At 40.9% G+C, this 15,707-nt stretch overlaps 1 pseudogene; it reads left to right on the top strand.

The window, feature by feature from the left end:
- Positions 1–364: 364 nt before the first annotated feature.
- LOC129507365 (steroid hormone receptor ERR1-like) lies at positions 365–1,583 on the top strand (annotated as a pseudogene).
- Positions 1,584–15,707: the final 14,124 nt, after the last annotated feature.

Genomic DNA, 15,707 nt, shown 5'->3' with positions numbered 1-15,707 from the left:
TGCAAAAATTCTCAACAAGATATTAGCAAACCAAATCTAACAATACATGAAAAAAGTAATTCACCATGATTAAGAGGGATTTATTCCCAGGATGCAAGGGTGGTTCAATATTCATAAAACTATCAAGGTGATACATTACATCAATAAAAGAATAAAAGCCCAACCCCCTCTTAGCTGAAGGTAGCAGAGTAGGAAGCATGTCCTTTTGTATCCTACAAGCTGCCTGCAGCTCTGCCCAGTGAGGGGACAAGGCAGGGAAGGGCAGAGGAGGGGCCTTTGATGGCCCCAGGCTCACCTGCATGCTCTGGCCCTGGGTCCCCATGCCTGCCCGCCCACCCTGTGGAGCCTCCAGGTGACCAGCACCATGTCCAGCCAGGTCGTAGGTATTGAGCCTTTTTACATCATGGCAGTGCCAGCCAGCCTCAACAGCCCAAAGGGTTCCTTAGAGACCAAGCCCCTCCCATCCCTCATCCCCACCCCCGGCTCCTAGTCCAGCTCCCACCCACTGCACCCCAGGTCACAAAAAAAAAGGAGGATATGGAGAGGGGTGGGCCTGCTGAGCAGGTGGTGGGAAGCTGGTGCTCAGCCCCATGCCCAAACACTTCTATGGGGATGTGGCATCCAGCTACCACTATGATTGTAGCACCTTGTAAGGCCTACAAAGCATTCTTCAAGAGGACCATCCAGGAGAACACTGAGTATAGCTGCCCAGCCTCCAATGAGTATGAGTTCACCAAGCAGAGACACAGCCCTAGCAGGCCTGTCCCTTCACCAAGTGCCCGGGGGTGGACATGCTCAAGGAGGGGGTATGTCTGGACCGTATCTGGGGTGGGTGACAGAAGTATAAGCAGCAGCTAGAGGTGAACCCAGTGCCCTTCCCAGGCTCCTGCCCTGCGACACCCCTGGAAGTAGCTAGAAGCACTCAGAGAACCACTCCAGTAAATGCACTGGTGTCCTACCTCCTGTGGTTGAGCCTGAGAACCTTATGCCCAACCCAGTGGGCCCCCAAACTTCCAGCTCTGACTACCCTCTATGACCTCTGATGGAGAGATCATGGTCACCATCAGCTGGGCTAAGAGCATCCCAGGCTTATCATCACAGTCACTGTCTGACCAGATGTCTACAGAGGGTATAGATGGAGGTCCTGGTGTTGGGTGTGGTCCAGCACTCACTGCCAGGGTGAGTGGGCCTTTGCTGAAGACCTGGTCCTGGATGCAAAGGGGGCACAAGCAGCTGGCTTGGGGGAAACTAGGGGCTGTCCTGCTGTAACTGGTAAGGCAACTACAGGCTTTGTGGCTGGAGCATAAGGTATATAGGTCCTGCTAAAGACCATGACCCTTGCCAATTCAGACTCTGTGCTCCTTGAGGATGCCAAGGTTATGGAGCAGCTGTGAGAAACTCTACAGGAAGTCCTGCTGGAATATAAAGCAGGCAGGCTGGGCCCTGAAGGGGTACTGAGCAGTGACAGGCAGGCAGGCTAGAAAGTGGGCAAAGTGATGGCCCATTTCTATGGGGTGAAGCTGGAGGGCAAGGTGCCCATGCACAAGCTGTTCTTGGAGATGCTCAATACCATGATGGACTGAGGCAAGGGGTGGGTATGGGAGGAGATGCTGGCAGAACCTGCCCAGTACATGGTCAGCCCCAACAGGGCAGAGCTGGGGGCTGGACAGTGCCAGACTGCTGGCAGGGCCAGGGCAATACCATCAGCCCCTGGGAGTAGGCCCTATGCCCTTCCTCTCCCCCTCCCAGGGGGTCTTAGAAGCCGGGACATGTGTGCTCAGGTTCAGGGCACAGTGCTGACCCTTGCAAGCCATAACATGCCCCCAGAGTGTAGGGGGTCTTGCAAAAGGGAGTGGAGGCCACAGTGTCCCAGTGGGTGATGCTTTTGCTGCTGCTTAATCCAACCCCCTCTCCAGAGGGGAATTTAAAAAGCAAAGGCCCCTCCCCACTTTGTTCCTCTTCTCATTATTTGCATTAGGTATTACCGCTCCCCTTGAAGCAATAATCCTAAGCAGGTACCAGCTTGTGGACCCTTAGAGTGACCAAGGCCCCCATCAGCTCCCACCCAGCCACTTCAGGGGGTAGGAAGTACATTGCCTCTATGTCCTGCAGAGCAATAACACTATATTTATTTTCAGGTTTGGCCCAGGAAATACAGGGACATAGGGCAAGGCAGGGCCTAGAGCCCTTGGCTATACAGACTCTATTCTAATGTACATTTGCTGCAAAGAGAAACTACTTTTGGTTTTAAACCTTTAGTGAGAAAAAAAAGTGTCAAGCTCAAGAAAAAAAAAGAGAAAAAATAAAAATCATATGATTATTTTGATAGATACAGGAAAAGCAACTGACAAAGTACAACATCCATTCATGATAAAAACCCTCAACAAGATACCTCAACATAATAAAGGTCTTATATGAAAACCCACAGCAATATCATACTCAATAGGGGAAAAACTAGACCTTTTTTCCACAGGATAAGAATGCCCACTGTCAGGGCACCTGGGTGGCTCAGTCAGTTCAGTGTCTGCCCTTGGTTCAGGCCATGATCTTCAGTCCCAGACTGAGCTCCACATCAGGCTTCCTGTTCAAGACGAGTCTGCTCTTTTCTCTCTCTCTCTCTCTCTCTCTCTCTCTCTCTCTCTCTCTCTCCCACCCCTCTGCCTTTCCCACTTCTCATTTTCTCTCTCTTTCTCAAATGAATACCTAAATCTTTTTTAAAATGCCCATTATCATCACTCTTTTTTTAATAATAAATTTATTTTTTATTGGTGTTCAATTTGCCAACATACAGAATAACACCCAGTGCTCATCTTGTCAAGTGCCCCCCTCAGTGCCCGCCACCCAGTCACACCCACCCCCTGCCCTCCTCCCCTTCCACCTAGTGGAAGTTCGTTTCCCAGAGTTAGGAGTCTTCCATGTTCTGTCTCCCTTTCTGATATTTCCTACCCATTTCTTCTCCCTTCCCCTCTATTCCCTTTCACTATTATTTATATTCCCCAAATGAATGAGACTATAAAATGTTTGTCCTTCTCAAACTTATTTCACTCAGCATAATACCCTCCAGTTCCATCATGTCAAAGCAAATGGTGGGTATTTGTCATCTCTAATGGCTGAGTTATCATCACTCTTATTCAACACAGTATTGGAAGTCCTAGCTACAGCAATCAGACAACGAAAAGAAATAAAAGGCAACCAAATTGGTAAGGAAGATTTAAAACTTCCACTATTTTTTAAAAGATTTTTATTTATTTATTCATAGAGAGACAGAGACAGAGAGAGAGAGAGGCAGAGACACAGGCAGAGGGAGAAGCAGGCTCCATGCAGGGAGCCCAAAGTGGGACTTGATCCCAGGTCTCCAGGATCACACCCTGGGCTGAAGGCGGTGCTAAACAGCGGCCCCACCGGGGCTGCCCAAAACTTCCACTATTTGCAGACAACATACTATATATAAAAAACCCTAAAGACTTCACCAGAAACCTCCTAGAACTGATAAATGAATTGAGTAAAGTCATAGGATACAAAATCAATATACAGATATCTGTTGCACTTCTATACGCTAATAATGAAGCAGTAGAAAGGGGAATTTAAAAAATAATCCCATTTATAATTGCATGGAGAATAAAAAAACACCTAGAAATAACTTAACCAAGGAGGGGAAATATCTGTACTCTGGAAACTATAAAACACTAATGAAAGAAATTGAAGATGACATAAACAAATGGAAAGATATTCCATGCTCGTGGATTAGAAGAACAAATAATGTTAAAATGCCTATACTACCCAAAACAATCTACACATTTAGTGTAATCCACATCAAAATACCAAAACCATTTTTCACAGAACTAGAACAAATAATCCTAAACTTTGTGCAACCACATAAGACCCCAAATAGCCAAAACAATATTGAAAAACACAACTGAAGGTATCACAATTATGGACTTCAAGTTATATTACAAAGCTGTAGTAATCAAAACAATATGGTACTGGCACAAAAATAGACAAATAGATCAATGGAACAGAATAGAAAACCCAGAAATAAACTCACAATTATATGGTCAATTAATTTTCAACAAAGGAAGAATGAATATACAGTGGGAAAAGAACCTCTTCAACAAATGGTGTTGGGAAAACTGGACAGCCACATGCAAAAGAATGAAACTGGACTGCCTTTTTACACCATACATAAAAATAAACTAAAAATGGATTAAACACCTAAACATGAGACCTGAAACCATAAAATCCTTGAAGAGATCACAGGCAGAACTTCTCTGATATTGGCTATAGTGACTTTTTCCAGGCAAGAGAAATAAAAGCAAAAATAAACTATTGGGACTACATCAAAATAAAAAGCTCCTACACATCAAAGGAGACAGTCAACAAAACTAAAAGGCAACCTATTGAATGGGAGAAGATATTTGCAAATGACATATCCAATAAAAGGTTAGTATCCAATATATATATAAAGAACTTATACAACTCAACACCCAAAAACAAATAATCCAATTAAAACATGGGCAGAAAAAAAAAAAAAAACATGGGCAGAAGACATGAATAGCAATTTTTCCAAAGAAGATATACTAATAGCCAACAGACACATAAAAAGTCAGGAAAATCAAAACTACAATGCAATATCCCCTCACACCTATCAAATGCCTAAAAAAATCAAAAACACAACAAACAAGTGTTAATTAAGACATGAAGAAAAAGAACCCTCGTGCATTGTTGGTCAGAATGCAAACTGGTGCAGCCACTGTGGAAAACAGTTTGGAAGCTCCTCAAAAGTTAAAAGTTACTACAATCCAGTAATCACATTACTGGGTATTTACAAAAACAAAAACAAACAAAACCTAATTCATTCTTATGTTAATTGCAGGATTATTTACAATAGCCAAATTATGAAAGCAGCCTAAGTGTCCATGGATAGATGAATGGATAAAGATGTGTATGTGTATGTATCAATATATATACATACATAGTATACATATATAATGAAACATTATTCAGCCATGAAAAATAATAAAATCTTGCCATTTGCAACAACACAAATGGAACAAGAGAGTATAATGCTAAGTGAAATAAGTCAGAGAAAGACAAATACCATATGATTTCACTCATATGTGGAAATTAGGAAACAAAACAAATGAGCAAAGAAGAAAAAAAATAGAGACAAACCAATAAACAGACTCTTAACTACAGAGAACAAACTGATGGTTACCAGAAGGATTGTTAAGGCAATTATTCTGTATGATACCACAATGACAGACACGTCAATATACATTTGTCAAAACCCACAGAACCAGACAATGACAAGAATAAACCCCAATGTACACTATGGACTTTGAGTAATAATGATGTGTCAATGTAGGTACATCAGTTGTAACAAATATAAGTACTGGTGCAGGATATTAATAGTTGGGGAGGCTATACATGTGTAAAGGGAGGTATACATGAACTGTTCTTACTTTCTGTTCAATTTTTCTGTGAACCTACAACTGCTCTAAAAAATAAAATCTATTATTAAGAAATGTTATAAATATATTCTCTCATTTCCTCTCTTCCTTAAAAGACAGAAGACTGTAAAATGCAATAATTATAACACTATATTATTAGATTCATAACATATATGAATATAATATAGATGAGACTATAGAATGAAAAAGAAGGAATGATGTTATATTAGAGCAACAGTTTTATATAGTATTGAAATTAAGTTAGTATTACTCTCAAGCAGATTGTAGTAAGTTAAGATGCATATTGTGATCCCTAGATCCCAACCACAAAGAGCTCAAAATAATAGGGCTAAAAAGTCAACAGAGAAATTTTAAAATGATACACACAAAAATACCATTTACTTAACACAAAAGAAGTCAAGGAATAGCAGAGGAACAAAAAAAAAGACAGAAGGAGTTAGATAATAAATATCAAAATGACAAGTGTAAATTCAACCACAAAAATAATTGACGATAACTACAAATATCCCAATCAAAAGGCAAAAACTGTCGGACTGGATTTAAAAAAAAAAAAGCAAGATCCAACTATGTGTTGTCTATAAGACACACACTTGAGATTCAAAGAAACAAATGAGTTGAAATGGTAGGAGATATAAGACGCAAACAGTAACCATAAGAGAGCTAAGTAACTATATTAACATTGAGGAAAAGTAGGTTTTAAGAATTATTATTATAAGAGTTGTAGCAATATTTATCTAGATAGGTCTCCTGAGGCAAGGGAAACAAAACCAAAAATAAACTACTGAGACTACAACCAAATAGAAAGTACCTGGGTGGCTCAGTCATTTAAGCGTACAACTCTTGCTTTCTGCTCAGGTCATGACCTCAGGGTCCTGGGATGGAGCCCCAGGTGGGTTCCATGCCAGGAGTGGAGCCTGCTTAACCTTCTCTCCCTCTCCCTCTATCTCTCCACCTCCTCACACCTCTCCCCCTTAGACATGACATGTGAAAGAAATACATGATCCTCACCTGTACCTTACAGGCAAAATAATTAATTAATTAATTGATTGATTGATTATAATAAATACATACATAATAAATACATAAATAAATAAATTTTTAAAAGGTAGAGATAGATAGAGGTATATATTTTAAAAACATTATTGGTACAACACACAAAATTGGAAAATGGACTCTTAAAGTATGACAACCATGTTAAATTTTTCTTAATTTGACAACTGTACTAAAGATATACAAGAATATTCTTGTTAGGGGACACCTGGGTGGCTCAGTGGTTGAGCATCTGCCTTTGGCTCGGGTTGTGATCCCAGAGTCCTGGGATTGAGCCCCACAGGGAGCATGCTTCTCCCTCTGCATAAGCAGTCCTAAGGGGGAAATACATCGCAATACTAGCATCCATTCAAAAACTGGAAAGAACTCAAATACAAAAGCTAACCTTACACATAAAGGAGCTAGAGAAAAAACAGCAGACAGATCCTACACCCAGAAGAAGAAGAGAGTTAATTAAGATTCGAGCAGAACTCAACGAAATCGAGACCAGAAGAACTGTGGAACAGATCAACAGAACCAGGAGTTGGTTCTTTGAAAGAATTAATAAGATAGATAAACCATTAGCCAACCTTATTAAAAAGAAGAGAGAGAAGACTCAAATTAATAATATCATGAATGAGAAAGGGGAGATCACTACCAACACCAAGGAAATACAAACAATTTTAAAAACATATTATGAACAGCTATACGCCAATAAATTAGGCAATCTAGAAGAAATGGACGCATTCCTGGAAAGCCACAAACTACCAAAACTGGAACAGGAAGAAATAGAAAACCTGAACAGGCCAATAACCAGGGAGGAAATTGAAGCAGTCATCAAAAACCTCCCAAGACACAAAAGTCCAGGGCCAGATGGCTTCCCAGGGGAATTCTATCAAACGTTTAAAGAAGAAACCATACCTATTCTACTAAAGCTGTTTGGAAAGATAGAAAGAGATGGAGTACTTCCAAATCCGTTCTATGAGGCTAGCATCACCTTAATTCCAAAACCAGACAAAGACCCCACCAAATAGGAGAATTACAGACCGATATCCTGATGAACATGGATGCAAAAATTCTCAACAAGATACTAGCCAATAGGATCCAACAACACATTAAGAAAATTATTCACCATGACCAAGTAGGATTTATCCCTGGGACACAAGGCTGGTTCAACACTCGTAAAACAATCAATGTGATTCATCATATCAGCAAGAGAAAAACCAAGAACCATATGATCCTCTCATTAGATGCAGAGAAAGCATTTGACAAAGTACAGCATCCATTCTTGATCAAAACTCTTCAGAGTGTAGGGATAAAGGGAACATTCCTCGACATCTTTTTTTTTATTTTTAATAAATTAATTTTTATTGGTGTTCAATTTACCAACATACAGAATAACACCAAGTGCTCATCCCGTCAAGTGTCCCCCTCCGTGCCCGTCACCCATTCACCCCCACCCCCCGCCCTCCTCCCCTTCCACCACCCCTAGTTCATTTCCCAGAGTTAGAAGTCTTTATGTTCTGTCTCCCTTTCTGATATTTCCCACACATTTCTTCTCCCTTCCCTTATATTCCCCTTCACTATTATTCATATTCCCCAAATGAATGAGAACATACACTGTTTGTCATTTCTCGACATCTTAAAAGCCATCTATGAAAAGCCCACAGCAAATATCATTCTCAATGGGGAAGCACTGGGAGCCTTTCCCCTAAGATCAGGAACCAGACAGGGATGTCCACTCTCACCACTGCTATTCAACATAGTACTGGAAGTCCTAGCCTCAGCAATCAGACAACAAAAAGACATTAATGGCATTCAAATTGGCAAAGAAGAAGTCAAACTCTCCCTCTTCACCGATGACATGATACTCTACATAGAAAACCCAAAAGCCTCCACTCCAAGATTGCTAGAACTCATACAGCAATTTGGCAGCGTGGCAGGATACAAAATCAATGCCCAGAAATCAATGGCATTTCTATACACTAACAATGAGACTGAAGAAAGAGAAATTAAGGAGTCAATCCCATTTACAATTGCACCCAAAAGCATAAGATACCTAGGAATAAACCTAACCAAAGAGGTAAAGGATCTATACCCTAAAAACTATAGAACACTTCTGAAGGAAATTGAGGAAGACACAAACAGATGGAAAAATATTCCATGCTCATGGATTGGAAGAATTAATATTGTGAAAATGTCAATGTTACCCAGGGCAATTTACACGTTTAATGCAATCCCTATCAAAATACCATGGACTTTCTTCAGAGAGTTAGAACAAATTATTTTAAGATTTGTGTGGATTCAGAAAAGACCCCGAATAGCCAGGGGAATTTTAAAAAAGAAAACCATAGCTGGGTTTCTGAAAACCCAGCTGAAATCACAATGCCAGATTTCAGGTTGTACTACAAAGCTATGGTCACCAAGACTGTGTGGTAATGGCACAAAACAGACACATAGATCAATGGAACAGAATAGAGAACCCAGAAGTGGACCCTCAACTTTATGGTCAACTAATATTCGATAAAGGAGGAAAGACGATCCACTGGAAGAAAGTCTCTTCAATAAATGGTGCTGGGAAAATTGGACATCCACATGCAGAAGAATGAAACTAGACCACTCTCTTTCACCATACACAAAGATAAACTCAAAATGGATGAAAGATCTAAATGTGAGACAAGATTCCATCAAAATCCTAGAGGAGAACACAGGCAACACCCTTTTTGAACTCGGCCACAGTGACTTCTTGCAAGATACATCCATGAAGGCAAAAGAAACAAAAGCAAAAATGAACTATTGGGACTTCATCAAGATAAGAAGCTTTTGCACAGCAAAAGAAACAGTCAACAAAACTCAAAGACAACCTACAGAATGGGAGAAGATATTTGCAAATGACATATCAGATAAAGGGCTAATTTCCAAGATCTATAAAGAACTTATTAAACTCAACACCAAAGAAACAAACAATCCAATCATGAAATGGGCAAAAGACATGAAGAAAAATCTCACAGAGGAAGACAAAGACATGGCCAACACGCACATGAGAAAATTCTCTGCATCACTTGCCATCAGGGAAATACAAATCAAAACCACAATGAGATACCACCTCACACCAGTGAGAATGGGGAAAATTAACAACGCAGGAAACCACAAATGTTGGAGAGCATGTGGAGAAAGGGGAACCCTCTTGCACTGTTGGTGGGAATGTGAACTGGTGCAGCCACTCTGGAAAACTGTGTGGAGGTTCCTCAAAGAGTTAAAAATAGATCTGCCCTACGACCCAGCAATTGCACTGTTGGGGATTTACCCCAAAGATACAGATGCAATGAAACACCGGGACACCTGCACCCCAATGTTTATAGCAGTCATGTCCACAATAGCCAAACTGTGGAAGGAGCCTTGGTGTCCATCGAAAGATGAATGGATAAAGAAGATGTGGTCTATGTATACAATGGAATATTACTCAGCCATTAGAAACGACAAATACCCACCATTTGCTTCAACGTGGATGGAACTGGAGGGTATTATGCTGAGTGAAGTAAGTCAATCAGAGAAGGACAAACAGTGTATGTTCTCATTCATTTGGGGAATATAAACAATAGTGAAAGGGAATATAAGGGAAGGGAGAAGAAATGTGTGGGAAATATCAGAAAGGGAGACAGAACATGAAGACTCCTAACTCTGGGAAATGAACTAGGGGTGGTAGAAGGGGAGGAGGGCAGGGGGTGGGGGTGAATGGGTGATGGGCACTGAGGGGGACACTTGACGGGATGAGCACTGGGTGTTATTCTGTATGTTGGTAAATTGAACACCAATAAAAAATTAATTTATTAAAAATAATAATAATAAAATAAATAAAATAAAATTTTAAAAAAAGAAGATGTGGTTTATGTATACAATGGACTATTTATTACTCAGCCATTAGAAATGACAAATACCCACCATTTGCTTCAACGTGGATGGAACTGGAGGGGATTATGCTGAGTGAAATGAGTCAATTGGAGAAGGAAAAACATTTTATGTTCTCATTCATTTGGGGAATATAAATAATAGTGAAAGGGAATATAAGGGAAGGGAGAAGAAATGTGTGGGAAATATCAGAAAGGGAGACAGAACATAGAGACTCCTAACTCTGGGAAACGAACTAGGGGTGGTGGAAGGGGAGAAGGGCGAGGGGTGCGGGTGAATGGGTGATGGGCACTGAGGGGGGCACTTGAGGGGATGAGCACTGGGTGTTATTCTGTATGTTGGCAAATTGAACACCAATAAAAAATAAATTTATTATAAATAAATAAATAAATAAATAAATAAATAAATTTGAGAGGAATCACAAAAAAAAAGAAAGAAAGAAATACATGATCCTCACCTGTACCTTACAGGCAAAATAATTAATTAATTAATTAATTAATTAATTATAATAAATACATATATAATAAATACATAAATAAAATAAATTTTTAAAAGGTAGAGATAGAGATATATTTTTTAAAAACACTATTGGTACAACACACAAAATTGGAAAATGGACTCTTAAAGTATGAGAACCATGTTAAATTTTTCTTAATTTGACAACTGTACTAAAGATATACAAGAATATTCTTATTAGGGGACACCTGGGTGGCTCAGTGGTTGAACATCTGCCTTTGGCTCAGGTTGTGATCGCAGAGTCCTGGGATTGAGCCCCACAGGGAGCCTTCTTCTCCCTCTGCCTATGTCTCTGCCTCTCTCTCTGCCTCTCAGGAATAAATAAGTAAAATCTTTAAAAATATATATATATATACACACACACACACACACTGAAATATTATGGAGTCAAGAGGCCTAATATATACAATATACTATCAAATGATTCAAAGAATATATATATATGTATATATCTGTATCTCGTGTGGTCTTTGTGAGAGACAGGAAATATAGAGCAAATGTGGCAAAATGTAAAAAGTTAATGAAGGATAAATGGCAGTTTTTTGGAAATATTTCAAAACAAAAGATACTGATATTTCTTTGACATGACATTAATTTCTAAGCAACAGCCAGTATTATCCTTAACAGGCAAACAGCAGCAGCATTCCCTCCAAAGTCTAGAACAAAAAAAGGAAGCCTCTTTCTCACTAGTATTTAACATTGTACTGGAGGTACTAGTCAACAGAATTAAAAAGGAGAAAGAAATCAGATGTATAAAATTTCAAAAGACAAGAAGAAGGACACTTGGGTGGCTCAGTGGTTGAGCGTCTGCCTTTGGCTCAGGTCATGATCCTGGGGTCCTGGGATCGAGTCCCGCATCGGGCTCCCCACAGGGAGCCTGCTTCTCCCTCTGCCTATGTCTCTGCCCCTCTGTGTCTCTCATGAATAAATAAATAAAAGCCTTAAGAAATAAAAAAGAAGAGAAGACATTTGCAGACCATATGATTTTTGTAAACCTAGAAAGCGGGGGAAAAAAAGACAATTTCATAAGAAATCTGAATGCAAAATTAACATACAGAAATCACTAGAAGGACAGCAGTGGACTGAAGTCTCTGGAGCTGTCCCTGGAGCCAGAGCTGCCATTGTCCCCTCCTCTTCCACTTCCCTTTACAAACAATAAAGGCGTTTGCACTTTAAGATTTAAAAAACTAAAATCAATAAGGGGCTCAGTGAGTTGAAGGGGGTACTGGTGACTTGGGCTCAGGTCATTGTTTCATGGGTCTTGAGATGGAGCTCCCCTCCCCTCCAGGTTCAGCGGGGGAGTCTGCTGGAAATTCTTTGCCTCTGCCCTTCCCCTTACTTGGGAGAGGGCATGCTCTCGTGTGCACTAAATAAATAAATAAATAAATAAATAAATAAATAAATAAATAAATCTTTTTTAAAAATAAATAAATTTTAAAATTATACATACAGAGAGAGAGAGAGAGAGAAGGAGAGAGAAAAATCATATAATAGAGAAACCTAAGCGTTTGTTTAAAAAAAATTGCAATTTAGCTTCAGCTTCAGCCTTTAAAAGGCCATATATCCAAATAACTACTTTACTGTCAATTTGGGCATTCTTAAAATAGTAAGGTATTGGGGTACCTGGATGGCTCAGTCAGTTAAGCATCTGCCTTCAGCTCAGGTCATGATCCCAGGGTCCTGGGATGGGAGCCCCAGGTTGGGCTCCCTGCTCAGTGAGGAGCCTGTTTCCATCTGTGCCTCTGCTACTCCCTCTGCTTGTGTGTGCATGCTCTTTCTATCTCTCTATGTCAAATAAAAAAATAAAATATTTTTTAAAATAGTAAGGTATTAATGATTTTATGATAACATTAGGCCATGATCATATCTAATCATTGTAATACCATCAGTAATTGTATAATGCCATTCACCCCTCAGGGATGTGTTCAGAAAGTAAAGATATACCAGAATTACTTTGAGATGAGCAGAAAGTGAATGGGCCACTATAATTATTCTTCTTCAGGAAAAGACAGAGGAGTTGCTGTACAAGAGATATCTGAAGTCGCCTTTTCCTGTACTTAGACAAAATTTTCAAACAAGATATAGACTCTGGGATGGCATGTTGAAGAAGATCTCTTCATAAAAGACAGAAGAGATCATGTACTTTGCAGATAACAATACCAAGGAGCAGTAAGCCCTAACTTATTACAGAAAAATACCCACAATAGTTTGCCATTCCAGGAAGGAAACAAATACCCTATGTTTTGTTTGTAAATACAAAGAGAGTATCTTACCATATCAGTCCTGGATTAGCGATTGGTGGGGAGTGGAAGGGAGAGCTACACTGTTTATATTTTTTTGAGAATATATTCAGGTATTATTACTTATGTAAATAAAATTTTCTTAAAGCCAGTTATGCGGGATCCCTGGGTGGCGCAGCGGTTTAGCGCCTGCCTTTGGCCCAGGGCGCGATCCTGGAGACCTGGGATCGAGTCCCACATCGGGCTCCCGGTGCATGGAGCCTACTTCTCCCTCTGCCTATGTCTCTGCCTCTCTCTCTCTCTCTCTCTCTCTCTCTCTCTCTCTCTCTCTCTCTGTGTGTGTGTGTGTGTGTGTGTGTGTGTGTGACTATCATAAATTTAAAAAAAAAAAAGCCAGTTATGCATTCTAGAAAGTAACATAACAGCCGATGCCAAGACCAGTGCCAGGGCGCGGAGGGAGCATAGGGCTTGGGCCTCCGGGTCTCCAATCCAGTAATGAAGGAGTCGAGTGTCCTGACGTCCAATGCTGAGGAAACTCGACTCTCATTCATGTCCACCTTGTACTTAACTTCCAGTACCCAAGTGACCTCCACTTTTTTCTTCGACTAGGACCTGTCCGTGGCCACCGTTCACCCTGCCCAGAACCTGAAGCTATAGTTGCTAATTCCGCCCGCAGAGCGATGCAAGCATTTTCTGATTGGTCAGACCGTATTGAATGACCCCAAGGAAACCCAATGAGTGGCCCTGACAGTCCCTGGGACTCTTGCAGGAAACTAAAATCAGGCGGTATGGAAGGTATCTGATCTGGTGCCCAACAAGCCTGAATCATATCATGAATAAATAGATAAAATCTTAAAAAATTTTTTTTAAAGATCTTGAGGAGTACTTTCTAACAGATCAGACCCCCTTTTAGGAGGATCATGATGATGATGATGATGATGATGATGATGATGATATTTTTACCATTTGCACAATGCCTGCTACATGCCAAGCACACGGCTCAAGACGCTGGCAAACAGCGCTGACATTGTAAAGTGGGAGAGACAGATTATTAACATAATAAACAGTAAACAGCTACTATTTACTAAGCACTTACTATGTTCCAACAACATTTTTTTTTTACAACAACAACAACAAAAGCAGCCTTGGGCTTTTATTTAGGAAGAATTGGAAAGCGTTTGGATGTGTCCCCGTTATAACAATGATTATTATACTATCTTGAACAAATACAACACATTGACCCGGTCCTTTGGATCCTCATAAAGTGAAATATTAAGGAAGACAGATTCTCAGTACTTGCTCTGAGTTTGAATTTCAGAAACTCTAATTAAGGTTCTTAGGAATTTCCTTTATAACAAGTAGTTTTGCCCCAACCCTGCTTAGGAACCAAGAACAAAGGGCTATCTCGACTGATGATTTTCATATAGTATTTCAGATATGTTTGTCCCTGGGGAACAATTCTCCTTTCAATATATGCTTACAATCTTAACTGATGCCTTTCATTGTCGTAATCTTAGGCAGTTTACAGACATGATCTTATTAAAAAAAAATGTTCCAACATTTTACATACATTATCTCATAACTGCCCAGCAGTAGATGGCATTCTCCCATTTTACAGGTAAGGAAATGGAGGCTCAGAGAAGGTGAAATGACTTGCCCCTCAATCACCCAAGTAGGAAATGGATGACCAGAAGGGGAAATCAGGTGCACATCTACTCCAGGAGCCCTGCTAACTGTTCTGTCTCAGGACAGGACCATATTCCCTTGGAAGGGGAATTCACAGTGAGGATTCACAGGACCAGGGACAATGATGAGCTCCGAAGTGGACCTGCTTAAGTCAAGTGAGCAGCAGATACCAGGTGGTACCAGTCAACGCCAGGATCCACCTTGCTCAGAGCCCCACTACTGGGCAGGCCAGGAGCCCCACACCCCTCCCTGTGTCCTGGTGAGCTCAAGAGTCGTCATCTGTGCCTTACACCAGGGCATTCACTCTACTGAGTGGAACTCCCATTATTCCCCTCGCTAGATATTTCAAGGGCCAACCGCAGTGATTCCTGCAAGCTCCTCCCCACCCGACCCCCCAACCACACCACTACCACCATCTTCTACCTGAACACCAGCAGCACAGCAGTGGCTCCTATCACCTGGGACCCTCGGGGTAGCTTCCAGCGGCGTCCACATTCACTCCATGGGGACTGCAGTTTCCCAGCAGCCCGATTTCTCTCCTCCCCTCCCCCTCATCGCACCTCCGCTGCATTGCAGCACAGTCCTTGCTAGTTCAGGAAGATAGTCAGTGCCTCCCGCAGCCAGGAACGCCAGAAACCCCGCCCTAAGAGAAGATGTCGGCCAGCTGTGCAAGGAAAACTCCTGAACGCAGCCCAAGAAGTTTGAGTTTTCTTCATAACCCTGTCACCAACAATCAGGGCCCTGACAGCAGGCATAACCACCCTGCTACCCAAACTTCTCAACCGCTAATAAAAACAGTGATCTTAAACTTCAGTGTAAAACAGAAAAAGAAATTTTTGGAGGTGCTTACAGAGAA

The sequence above is a fragment of the Nyctereutes procyonoides genome, unplaced genomic scaffold (assembly GCF_905146905.1).
Source record: "Nyctereutes procyonoides isolate TBG_1078 unplaced genomic scaffold, NYPRO_anot_genome, whole genome shotgun sequence".
In the NCBI taxonomy this organism is placed as follows: Eukaryota; Metazoa; Chordata; class Mammalia; order Carnivora; family Canidae; genus Nyctereutes; species Nyctereutes procyonoides.
This window is presented reverse-complemented; position numbering and strand designations above follow the sequence as displayed.